Genomic DNA, 13,540 nt, shown 5'->3' on the forward strand with positions numbered 1-13,540 from the left:
TCATGGGCTTCTGGAACTCTCATTTTAACTTTCTTCAGAACAGTTACTTCTCCACTTTGGAACTTGGGGGTGGATGGAGCCTTTCACATGGCTGGAATAAAAATGACATAAATTGAAAAAAATTAGATATCAGTGAAACATGCTTGTAAGTAGAGGAAAAATATATATAACCCCCTAAATTCTCAGTCATATCTGACCTGGCAACACTTACTACAACTTTTCATGGTGTTTATTTTTTATTTTAAAAAATTCTTTAGATTTTTCTCTATTGAGTATGTCTGTCTTTTGTACTCAGAAAAAAAAAACGGTACAACCTGTTTAGAAAAGAATACTGTAATTGCTACCAAACTTTCCTTCCAAGTTCCCTCACCAAGTCTCTAGTGTCTGTAACTGATGTCAGAGCCAGACTCAAATGATTTCAGCAAATGTTATGTCTCCTGACCAGCCCGGATCAGATTTGCTCTACACAGGTCACCTGTGAGTTCTCTGTGACTCTCGTTTCCAGTCTGAATCTCGGAACTTTCTGAAGGGCCAAGATTTATGTGGCCATAAGCGAAACAGTTCTTCTGGAATGAATAAGATCTAAAGTTTAGAAATCCTCAGGCTATTCTCTAAACAAAGATGTGGGAAACTATTAATGTTTATATTGAAGATTCCCTAGTGTTGGTTTTCTTTCTTTCTTCCTTTTTTTTTTCTTTTTTGGTCATTATAGGATATGAATGGTTATATCCTCTGTAATCCCTTTGCAGGCTGCCCCTGGCTTGGGACATGGGAGAGCGTGGAGAGGTAGCTTCCTACATTAGCTTTAAAAGGAGGTTAGGAGGTTAAATGTTCACACATACATGTGCATGTGCACGTGCACACACACACACACACACACACACACACACACGACCTCTTAATCCTGGTTATAAAAGCAGTTCCAGGGGCACCTGGGTGGCTCAGTTGGTTGAGCGTCTGCCTTCAGCTCAGGTCATGATCCCGGGGTCCTGGGATCAAGATCCCCACTGGGCTCCCTGCTCATTGAGGAGTCTGCTTCTCCCTCTCCGTCTGCCCCTCCCCCTAATTCATGCTCTCTCTCTTTCAAAATAAATAAATTAAATATTAAAAAAAAATAAAAACAGTTCTGAAGAACCAGAAGGACGAAGAAAGCAAGTAAGTTTATTCTTTATAATGTCTGGCTAGGCTGACTTATTCATTAGACATGATCGGGACAAGGCCCAAGCTTACAATACTTTTAGGAGCCTACAAAAGTGTTTTAGTTTCTTTTAAAATTAGAAGCAAAAAAAAAAAAAATGAACCTTAGAGTTGTAGGGAATATTTTAATATGTAATATTAATATATTCATTTTTATACCCATGCAGTTACAAATTAGAGTCATTAATATTTTTTTAGGAGGGAAGAAGCCCACAAAGGCAAAGGGGTGAGGCTCCTAAAAGTTATATGGCGGTCAGCATGTCTGTGCTCCATTCAGTTGGCTGTAGAGACCCATTGGAAGACAGTAACTGAGCCAAGCCTCTTAGTTCCAGAAGCAGGATGCTAATGAAGCCAAGATCTTGGGTTTCATTCCTAAAGAATTCAGTTACTTCAGAGAATTCCTAAAGAATTCACTTGCTTCAGAGAAAAAATATTCCATCGCAACCAAGCCATCTACCAAATGCATTACTTGATTACAAAGTGAGATTGGATAGAACAAAAATTACATGGCTCAATGCAAACTCTGTCACTACTGGGGAGAATGACTAGGAATTACTTTATTTTACTGTTTTTTTAAAGATTTTATTTATTTATTTGACAGAGAGAAAGCACGCGCACAAGCAGGGGGAGCAGCGGAGAGAGAGGGAGAAGAAGATTCCTCAATGATCAGGGAGTCTGACACGGGGCTGGATCCTAGGACCCCGGGATCATGACCTGAGCCCAAGGCAGATGCTCAACCGACTGAGCCACCCAGGTGCTCCCATGTACTTTAAAAAACTAACTTATTGCACCATTTACGATGTTAACGAACCACCATGAAACTCTGTGGTTTGAGAAAACCAACATTGACTAGCTCATAATTCTGTGGGTCAGGAATCTGGCCCATGGCTGGGCAGTTCTCATCTGGGTTCCTTGCAGTCAGCTGGCACACTGGCTAGACAGGAGGCTTCACTCACATGCTAGCACAGGCTGCTGGTCAGGGCACCTGGATCCTCCCCAACCTCTCCTCTCCTGCTGGCCAGACTGGACTTCTTCATGTCCTGATAGAAGAAAACTCTGCTTCTGTCACCCTTACCAAGTCCATTGGCCAAAGCAAGTCGTGCGTTCAAGACCAGCTTCAAGAGATAGAGAAACAGATTTTACTTTTTGATGGGAATAGCTGCAGAGTCACTTTGCAGTGGGTATGCATATGGGGATGGGAATAATCTATGGTCTTCTTTTGCAATCTCCCACCCTCTTCCTTCAAAACCCTCATATCGATCCTTCCTCCATGTCACCTCCTTCTTGAATTTTTCATGTTCACATGATTGCTTTTACAGTTTAAGCTAAAGTTTAGTTTCGTTTCAGGAGAGGAGAAGGAATGAACAGAGATTTGAAACAAGCCCGGTATTTCCTTTAAAATCACAGTTTGTATTTTTAGTGTTTACAGCATAGTGTAATGAACAAGACTGATTCTATATCAGACCAACCTGAGTTTATTTCACAGCTTTGTCACTTACTGTGTGACCACGTGGAAGTTGCTTATTCATTCTGAGCCTGGCTTTCCTCCTCTACAAAATAGAGATAATGAGCCTCCCACACATGACTGTTGGAGAATGAGCGAGAAGTACAGAGTCTACCAAGCATGAGTAGGTACCTAATAGTTCTTACCTTTGGGATAACAATGGTGACATCTGGTCACTTGCTAATTGAAATAAAATCAATTCAACAAATACCTGTGAAGTAAGTTCTGTGCACAAATAAACTTCCTGTTGTTTAACTTTATCTCTGTTTTTCACGTGCTTTCTTGAGTTTTAGGTATGTAATGATTGTATGTCCCGGCTACGTTACTTACGTTGTTAATGTGCAGTCAGCTCTGAAGTGGGATGGGGATGTCTTCCAAGAACCAATAGAGCTTTATTGGAAAGTTTTATAATCAAATCTAACCAATCACCCTGTAATGCCATACTATTTTTATTTAAAATTTTGTTTCTCCCATGCATATGTCTGACCATAGTCTATTTTTTCTTTCATTTTTGAAGTTAGTGATTCAAGTATAACCTGACCACCCTGTCTCTTTCAAGTTGAATGCAAGTACTTTTGCCAATTAAATTTCTTGTTTTTAACTGATGGTTACCAGAGGGGAGGTGGGTGGGGGTTGGGTGAAATAGGTGATGGGCATTAAGGAGTGCACTTGTGATGAGCACCGGATGTTGTATGGAATTGTTGAATCACTATATTGCACACCTGAAACTAATATCACACTGTATGTTAACTAACTAGAATTTAAATAAAAACTTTAAGAATTTTTCTTGTTTTTTATTTAATCTTTTCCACTTCCATAATATTAATTACTTATTACCTCAAGTTATTTTCTTACGTTTTCATCTTATGGTTTCATATTTTAAATAAAGGTTTTCCTGTTTCAAGATTCTTAAAAAACAAAATTTACACCTTCGTATCAGTACCTTATATCTTATCAAAACACATTTGCTTGTTTTATACTTAAACAATATGTAACCTTACTTAGGATGTCACCATGCTTTCAAAATGCCACATAGATAAAGGCCTTGGACTTCGTTATTACCTGGGATATGAGTTTACTAATAGTAAAGTGAATAGAGGTTATATAATAAATATGAAAGTAATGCCAAAACACAACTAAATTAAAAAGTATTTTATCAGGAAAGTATAGTGGTTTTCTACTGATACTTACATTTTTAAAAAGATTTATTTATATATTTTAGAGACAGAGACAGCATGAGCAGGAGGAGTAGAATGAGAGAGAGAGAGAATTTCAAGGAGCACAGAGACCAATGTGGGGCTTGATCTCAGGACTCTGAGATCACGACCTGAGCTGAAACCTAGAGTTGACCACTTAACTGCTTAACCAACTGCACCGCCCAGGCACCCCTGATATTTACATTTTAGTGAGATGAGATTTCATGGTTTGTAGTTTGGAAAGAACATACATGGAATGAATAATGTCTATATTACTTGTGAGTAGGCTATGCAACCATAAGCTTTGTGATGTAGATGAAATGACATCCCTATGCATATTAAGGTTCAGACTCTTCCTTAGGCTTTCTTTGTGAGACATTCCAGTTAAGAAAGAAAGGTAGGGGCGCCTGGGTGGCTCAGTCCTTAAGCGTCTGCCTTTGGCTCAGGGCCTGATCCCAGGGTCCTGGGATCCAGCCCCACATCGGGCTCCCTGCTCTGCTGGGAGCCTGCTTCTTCTTCACCCGCTCCCCCTGCTTGTGTTCCCTCTCTCGCTGGCTGTCTCTCTCTCTGTCAATTAAATAAATAAAATCTTAAAAAAAAAAAAAAAGAAGGAAAGAAAGGTAGTTTCTTAGTACCCTCCTTCATTCAGCCCGATTTAAAATGAAAGCGCTGTATTTACTTAGAATTTGTAAACTTGGAAAGTCAATGACATTTCTGGACTGATTAGGTTTAATGAATTTCATTTCATTCACCCCTTTTTTTGTCACCAGATACAATGATGCCAAAAAGCATGGAATGATATGTGTTTATGTTGATTGCAAATATATATGTAATTTATAAATACATAATTAACATAAATTTTGTATTAAGACCAAAAATGTACATATATATTTACATACATACGTATTTTTGAGTGTGTGTGTGTGTGTGTGTGCAGAATCCTAAAGGAATTTTTCATCCCAATGTGATGATGGAGAAACTCACTTTTCACTAAATCTCATTAACTATGCAGGAGGTAGTCAACGACATAGAAAAGGCCCTCAGCAAATATTGGTGGAACGAATTGATGCATCCATAATAAATTTTTGGGAAAATAAATAGCTAAAGCTTCAAAGCGTTATATGCAACTAATGAATCGTTGAGCACTACACCAAAAACTAATGATGTACTATATGTCGGCTAACTGAACATTATATAAACAAATAAATAAATAAATAAATGTGTACATCTTCATTACCGAACTTGTTCTGTCTAAAAGTCTCTTCTTCTGCATGGACCTTTCTATTTGCGGAAGTTCCCTTGAAAAAAGCCCAAGATTTACTACCAGAGAGCTAAATCAAGAAAGATTCTCATCTGGCCCACCGTTAGCACCCACTCCACTTTTACTACATAATATATAAATAACTTAGGGAGGGAAAATGTTTAGACTAAATAAATGATTTGGAAATACTAGCTGCCCGTGTGCTTACCCTGTGAGTGCATTAATGAAATTCACTTGCGCTCCAGTGAGCCTTCCTGGTCGCTGGGTTATGAGATCAGAAATGGCATTCCTGAAAGCCTTGTTAGATGAGGTTAGGTGTGAATCAAGAGAAAAGGTTTTCTTAGCAAGCAACATACTAGAAAAGAAAGCAGAATTTTGTGGATGGCATTTTTAAAATATTCATTAAAAGATTTATCAGTTTGGTCATCCACGTATAGAAAATACTAAATAAATAAATGCAAACTTCTCTTATCCGAGTTGATTTCTTTAACACACCTATAAGAAATAAATAATAATAGTTTCCTCAGCCTAGATATATGTAGGTGTAAGTATGTTATAGAAAAGTTAAAACATGATTTTAGATCATTTTTGTCACTGTGACAAAGAGAACTATGTAGAAGTAAGGAGAGAAAATGATGTGGACGAAGAATTCACATAAGAATGATGTAAGAGTCCCAAGTCAGGCTCTCTGCTCAGAGGTGAGTCTGCTTCTCCCTCTGCCTCTACCTGGCGCTCTGCCTACTTGTGCTCTCTCTTTCTGTCAAGTAAATAAATAAAATCTTAAAAAAAAAAAAAGAAGGATGTAAGGAGTTGAGAAAAACTAATAAAATCAAAAGAGTATACAGAGCTTGTAGATAGTGATATAAGTTCCTTAAAATGATCGTAGTTTTATATTGTTATTGGTAGGGCTTTTTCCCGGTAGTCTTTTTTGAGGGTTGGACTAAAATATACGCATATAACTGAATGTTGCTTATTTCCTAATCATTTGCCGTATGATTAATTGTCACATTTCAAAACGTTCAGTGTGACGGTGTAGAGACATTTTCTCAGCAGAAAAGAATGAAATGAATTTTGTGTTTTCCTTGTCAAATTTCTGTCATGTTTTAAAATATTTTTCAGTTCATTAAAACCTCAACCTCTAGTCAAAGTGATAATAAACCATTTTGATCATGTGTCATTTCATTTGATACATATTTTTACTCCCGAAAACAAATCCATCTAGATTCTTTTTTTTCTTCCGTATATAGAAGATCGGGGCTTGTAAAATTAAATGTAGCGGCAACTTAGGGAAAGAAGTGAAATCACCCTCAGCCATACCTGTACCTTGGTAATTTGGAAAGACACACTGCCCTTTATACATAGCCTCTAAAACACGGACGTGAACCAATGGTAACCGATACCACTGATGCGGTATTTCCTGAGTGTATGCAGGATGCACTTGACAAATCAGTATCTCACAGTAGCTGCGTTTTACACACAAGGAAGCAGAAGATTAGTAATTAGCCCTTCGCATCAAAACACCTGGTTCCTGAAAATATGTAACCTAAGAACCATCGAAGGTATTATTATACTCTTCATCTACTCCAAGGCCATCAGTAACGCCCACCATGCATTTCCTCAGCAGATAGCCACACTGTGATATCAGTACCCTGGATAGGAAAGCAGTAAAATGGGCATCGGAAGACCATGCCAACAGTTTGCTGTGTGAACTGTGACAAGGAACTTTTCCCACCTTTGGTTTTCTCACAAAACGTCAGGGTTGGACAAGACAGCTAGAGGCTTATTCCAACTCCAAAAGTTTCCTTACAGGCTTAAATACTTCTCTGGACAGAAATCCCTTCTGTAGGAAGAACTAGGGCTCTCACTATCACATTGAGGGAGCTGAAGCTTTAAAACGAGAGTGTCCATTCTGGGTGACAGCTTTGCTCAACATGGTGCAGTAGACATTCACTTTAGCTGATCTGCGTCCTTTGCTTTCTCTCTCTCCTTCAAGGCTCTATTCATCAAACAAGAAAAAGTACGTGATTATCGATTAAGGGAGAAAATCAAGTGCCCTAGATTACCTATTTATTTTGGGGAGGAGAGGGTTATGTACATTAAAATGATTCAGCTTTTCAGAAAGAAAAATTTCAAGAAGTCAATAAGCCAGTACGAATTTAGCTTGAGCCAGTTATTTTTCTTCTTAGGCTTTCTATTTTTATAAGAAATAAAAAAATAGAAATAAAAAAATAAAAGGAAAGTTGTTCTATCACTTGGGTTATTCTCCTTTATACGCTATTCTGTGTTCCAATCTGTGTGGGCCTATGTCTCCCCATAGTCCGACTGATAAAGCCTTAAAGGAGTTTCAAACATTCTGTCTGTACAAGATATTGACTCAGTGTCTGGCTAACAGGCTAGTTTCTGAAACAAAAACAGAATGGAAAAAAAGTTGTCTTCTCCCCAACTCAGGAAAATTCTTCTTCCGGCCCTAAGTTTGGAGCCCTTGATTTTAACCTAGCTGTGCTTTTTGTCTGATCAGGAGGGGCTATTTATTAGGAGTCATACAAAATAAACATGGAAAGTTCACCGTAAAATATGACAACCACTTTAAATAATGTTGACTTAATTAAACTTTAAACTTTATTTATATATTTTATGGCTTTAGTGTGAGCTCTTCTCGGATGTTTACTTCAGTGGAAAATCCATCATGTGAGGACCTTGAGAGGAATTAATCCCACTACCCCTGGCACAGAACTCAGCTCCAACAATTCAGATCTAAATATTTAGTGATGGATGATACATGTTTATGGAACCGAGGGCAGCATGACATTTAAATGTGAGCTGCAGTTTCCATCTTGAACATATGGTTGAAAAGACACTAGAAGCTGTAGTTATGCCAACCAACGGAAGTTAAATTTCTTTATGCTTGTCTTTCTTTCCCCTTTCACCCATTCCATCTGTTTCTGAGGTCTCTTTAACCAAACTATTCTTACAATCAACTTTCCAGAAAAGAAATTCTGCTGACTCTTATGCATTTGGTAGTGCATCCCATGGTTAAACTAATAGCCTTGCTGGGTGTCAGCCAAAGGTTACAGGCCTCTCAAAATATTCCTGGAAAAAAAAAGTTTATCACTAAACTGCAGTTTCTCATTAGTAACCCTGTGGTGTCTAATCTGTGAAATTACATGATTAACTCCTTTGCGGAGTCAGCGTCGGTTGAGGTTCGCAATCCCACAGGAAGTTATTAAAAGTATCACCAAGATAATTCCCTAGCTTTGTACTTGGCCCCTGGGGTAGAGGAAATAGATCATCAGATGAATACTTTATAATAAAGTCATAGATCACTCACAATTATTAAATGACTGTCAAGGAAGATTATTATTTTAAAAGTTGAGGACAATGTGATTTGAAAAACAAATAAAAACCATGAAAGAATTTCTTACTTCCTTTGTTTTGGGAAAGAAATGGGAAACATGACTGTTTTCTCCCCCATGCTTTCTGAAGTTGATATTTTAATGTCTCTTTTCAAATATAGATATCTTACCTTGTGCTTTTTTCCCTGAAGTTGTTTAAATGTTCCTTCAATGAAAGAGATAGTCATTGTAAGTAAAGTGTGCAAAACAAAATATGTTTAAAAACAGAATGGAGGAATACCTCATGAATTTGTCTGAGTAATGTGAGAAGATTTTTCCTCTAGTAAAAGACACATGGCCATGGCGATGGTTAGGAGCCCACTGGAGGCTTATAGAGGTTATTCTAGACATTCATTTCGTGCACAGAATAATTTTTCTTAGCCAGGACACTTTGACTATGGTAAAGAGTAGAAGACAAAAATACCTATCTTATAAAGAAAAACAATCCCAGATAACTCCCATCATTATTCCCAAGCCACTACACACCGCAGCTGTTCTTGGTCGTTTCAGTTGGATATCTGGCTTTTGAAGCTCTGCTCTAGATTCTGAATCTTATTCTGGTTCAGACAGAAATGTTTCGTATGTCCTTTTCTTATTTTGTTTTTCGAAATATTTACTGTAAGTTTTTTGATTAAAAAGAAAATCCTAATTAACAAAGTACACATTTTCTTTTAAAACCAATCCCTGACCAGCCTGGGTTTTATAATAAAGAGCCCCATTGGTTATCCAACCAAACCACTTAGACGCCTGAGTTTAACCACACTGGCACTTGGCACTCATTGGATAGTGACACTTAAAATTGTCAAATGGACTCAGTAGAAAATCCCTATGCCATGTTGGAAAATCCTCATACACATGATGGCAAAACTGTCATAAATTACCAAATATCAAACTCAAGTAATGGAGCAAAGCATGACATTGGTAAAGGACTGATTCCTTTTGCTTTGTTTTTCTGTTTAGTTTATTATATACATTCTCTATGATTTTCTGATCCCAACCAGAAAACAAAAACAAAAACTTGTCCTAAAATTTCATTAAAAAGGAAATGTATAGCAGTTGAAAAAGAAATCCAAGCTTTCTGCTCACACATGGATAGCAATTCCATTGAAGAGTTACCAACTACTAAAACATAGACTATTATTTCAAAACAAGAAATTATACCAATCCATAGTCTTTTCTCTCCCATTTGAAGTCAATAGAAGCATGAAGTGCAACGTAAGATCCCATAGGTAGAGAAATATTGAAGATTGATGCAGAGGGAAATAATTGTATTTCTAGATGCCTTATGATGCTTTCATCGTTCTTTTAGACAGGAGCCTAGTGAGGACTGTAAACACATCTAGTTGCCACACCAACACCATTTAAAGGGAGCAATAAGAAATGCAGCTCTGGTGATTCTTGTGGTAAGTTTGGCTCACTCTTGCTAGGGGTATTGGCAAGCGTGGGCAGACTTCTGCCCAATGCTGTCAACTGTGCATTCACAGAGCCAGCTCCATGATTCAAAGGGAGCTTATGTGGTGTGATCTGAGGACTGCTGGAAGGGTTCTTACCCAAATGTCTGGCTCCATAGTAAACCATTGCTGGGAATTCCATTCATTTCATTAATATACAAAAATGGGAAAATGCACATCTCTGTTCAGGGATAGAAAAAAAATGGATACTCACAGCCAATACTAATTAACTGGTTACATTAGTCACCCAGAAACATCTAATCCCATCTTTTATATATATCGCTCTTTTACTGTATGTCATGCACTGTGCTAAACTTTTCTACAATTAATGCACTTAAAGCACACAATGTGCTAGTGAGGTGAGGACCATCATCTCTCCCATTTCACAGATGAGAAAATGAGCACAGACCTGTGATTTTCACTGTGTCACACACCTGGGAGATGAAAAAGCCAAGATTAAAACCCAGATGCTCTTACCCCCAAGGCTGGAACCATAGTGTGCACAGCTTCTGTGTGAGACCCAGGATGAGGCCCTGAAGAGACAGGTTTGGAGGGCATATAAGAAGCAGGAAAGAGCCCATTAGGAAAGTCTGTGGATGGAAAGATCCCTGCAAAGGAGCAGATCTAAGGAAAATGCTAAAAGCAGGCAGGACACAATGCTGTTTGTAATTGGGTGCCCGACGTCAATAGGAAATAGATGGGGGAAGGAAGACCCTTACAGGTCAGTCTTAAATTCCACATATAAGTGAAATCATATGATAATTATCTTTCTCTGATTGACTTATTTCACTTAGCATAATACCCTCTAGTTCCATCCACATCATTACAAATGGTAAGATTTCATTTTTAATGGTTGAGTAATATTTATATATATACACACACATACCACATCTTCTTTATCCATTCATCTGTCCATGGACATCTGGGCTCGTTCCATATTTTGTTATTGTGGACATTGCTACTATAAGCATTGAGGTGCAGTATGTGGAATTTAAGAAACAAAACAGAGGATCATAGGGGAAAGGAGGGAAAAATAGAGTAAGACAAAATCAGAGGGAGAAACGAATCATAAAAGTCTCTTTTTAAATTTTTATTTTTTTAAGATTTTATTTATTTATTTGAAAGAAAGAGAGCAGAAGCATGGGGAGTGGCAGAGGGAGAGGGAGAAGCAGACTCCACACTGACCAGGGAGCCCAACACAGGGCTCAATCCCAGGACCCTGGGATCATGACCTAAGCCAAAGGCAGATGCTTAACTAACTGGGTCACCCAGATGCCCCAAAAGACTCTTAACTATGAGGAACAAACTGAGGGCTGCTGGAGGGGAGGTGGGGGGGGAGATGGGGTAACTCTCTGATGGGCATTAACGAGGGCACGTGATGTAATGAGCATTGGGTCTTATATGCAACTGATGAATCACTAAACTCTATCTCTGAAACTAATAAGACACTGTATGTTAATTAATTAAATTTAAAAAAAGAAAAGGTCTTACCTGCTGTACCATTTTTCCGTGGCTACCCTGACTCTGCTTTCTAGAGGAATCCTCTCATAGCTGTAGCTCCATTACATGGGACTGCACTTTTTAACAGATGAAAGCAAAATGCAGAAAACTAAGTCACGATATTACAAAATGCAAGAGGTAAATAAATACAAAGACTTACTTGGCCCGCCCCACCCCCATCTAGACAGAGAAACTGAGACTCAAGAGAGGTTAAGCAGTCTGCCCAAAGTCCCACAGGGTATTAGTCCCAAAGCTAAAACTAGGAGTTAAGTCTCTTCTAATCTTTCACACATGTAAAAGACTCCCATCTACACCATGGTCTATCTTCTAAAGAAAGTATCCAGTACTCTCTCTGTATATCTGAACTCTGATGCTTTCTGCTGCTTAAGAAATGCATCAGGATACTCTCTGAGCTCTAGCTGTATGACGTCTGTCCTTGGAGAGATGACATCAACATAATCCCCATTGCTGTGTGAATAAGGTAATTATAGCCAAACATCCAGGTTTACCCAATTAACTTTAAGCACTAAGACTTGGGGACAGGAGCAAGCTAGTGGTACACCACACTTCAAGACTTCTTAACATCTTTCTTAAGGCAACTTGCTACATGCATTCCCCAAATCACACACATGTACACATGAACTATTGAAATTTATGAATGAAAGAGCTTTGGTGCTTTTTTGGACCTGCTATGGACATCAAAGTTTTTAAAATGGTCTGTTTAGTCCCATTAAATGCCAATTTTCATGGATTTTGGAGTCAGATTTACCTAAGTGTGAATCCTCAATCTCTCATTTCCTAGCTGGGTAAACTTGTAAAGCAAACCAACTTCCAGACAGAGCCATTGTGAAATGGGGCACAATGGACTTTGGAGCCGAGGCCACATTTGGATTCTCCTTCCACTGCTCATTAGCTACATATTCTTGGATACATCTCTTAACTTTTCTGAGCTCCTGTAAAACAAGATTTTGCAAAGCCACCCACCACAAAGTTCTAATTGAATCTTTGGGTCTGGCTGTCCTACACAGCCCTCCATTGATAAGATACAGCATAATCACCAAACTCAGATGCAAATAACACATTGATTCCAAGCTAACTTGTGATTTCCTGCTTCCTACTTCTTCTTATGCTCGCTTGCCAAGCCCACCTGCAGACTACTGAACATGTGTCCCTCTCTTGCCGAGCGATACCTAACCACCTAGCTGTGCATCCATCAGCTCACTGGATTCTTCTTCTACCCCCTCCCCAGAATCCCCAAAGTATTCCTTCCTCCCCACTGCCTCATCCAAGGCCACTACTGGCAGTCACCTAAACTCATCATACAGGCTTACTCCCCTGCTTACGCTCATCATGGCCATCTTCGGATCTCAGCTTTTTCAGTGGCTTAGCCCTGGTTTATTTTTGTCCTTTCTTTCCAAAATCTCTACCATCAACTTAGATTTCCTTCAACCCCCATACTGATGGCACTTTCAAAATGTTTGCCTTGGAGCTCTCTGATTTTAACTGCACTCACGATTGCGCTACTAAACCATTACATTCACCTTCGGCACATAGGACGCTCTGTTTCATGTGGAATCTTGACATCACCCCCTCTGACCGTAGCCTCTTTACATCCATCAGCCCCCTTGAACTCACTATCACTAATCTGAACTTTTTAAAATTCCTTAAGCTTCCCTGTGCCCCAGTCCATGTTCACCATTCCGAGTCCTACAGCCTGTCATTCACACCTGCCAATCTCAAACCTCAGATAAGCCTGTTTGTCCATTTTACAACCATTCTCTTTCATGAAAGAAGATGAAGTCATTCACAAAGAAAGAAGCATCCCCCTTCCGCAAGTCAGAATTTTCCCAGGGCTTCAAGCACCTTGTCTTCCCCCTCTACCACTTTGCCAGAGAAGGAATTCTACCTCTTCCCCAAGTCCCTCTCTCCACACCTATAAACTTCATATGTAACTCTCTCCAATCACAACCTTGCTAAATAATTTCTTTTTTATTTTCATCAAACTCTTGTACTTACTGGCTCCTTCCATCTGCGTATAA

This window comes from Ursus americanus, chromosome 11 (assembly GCF_024610735.1).
Source record: "Ursus americanus isolate L20-20 chromosome 11, mUrsAme1.1.p, whole genome shotgun sequence".
Classification (NCBI taxonomy): domain Eukaryota; kingdom Metazoa; phylum Chordata; class Mammalia; order Carnivora; family Ursidae; genus Ursus; species Ursus americanus.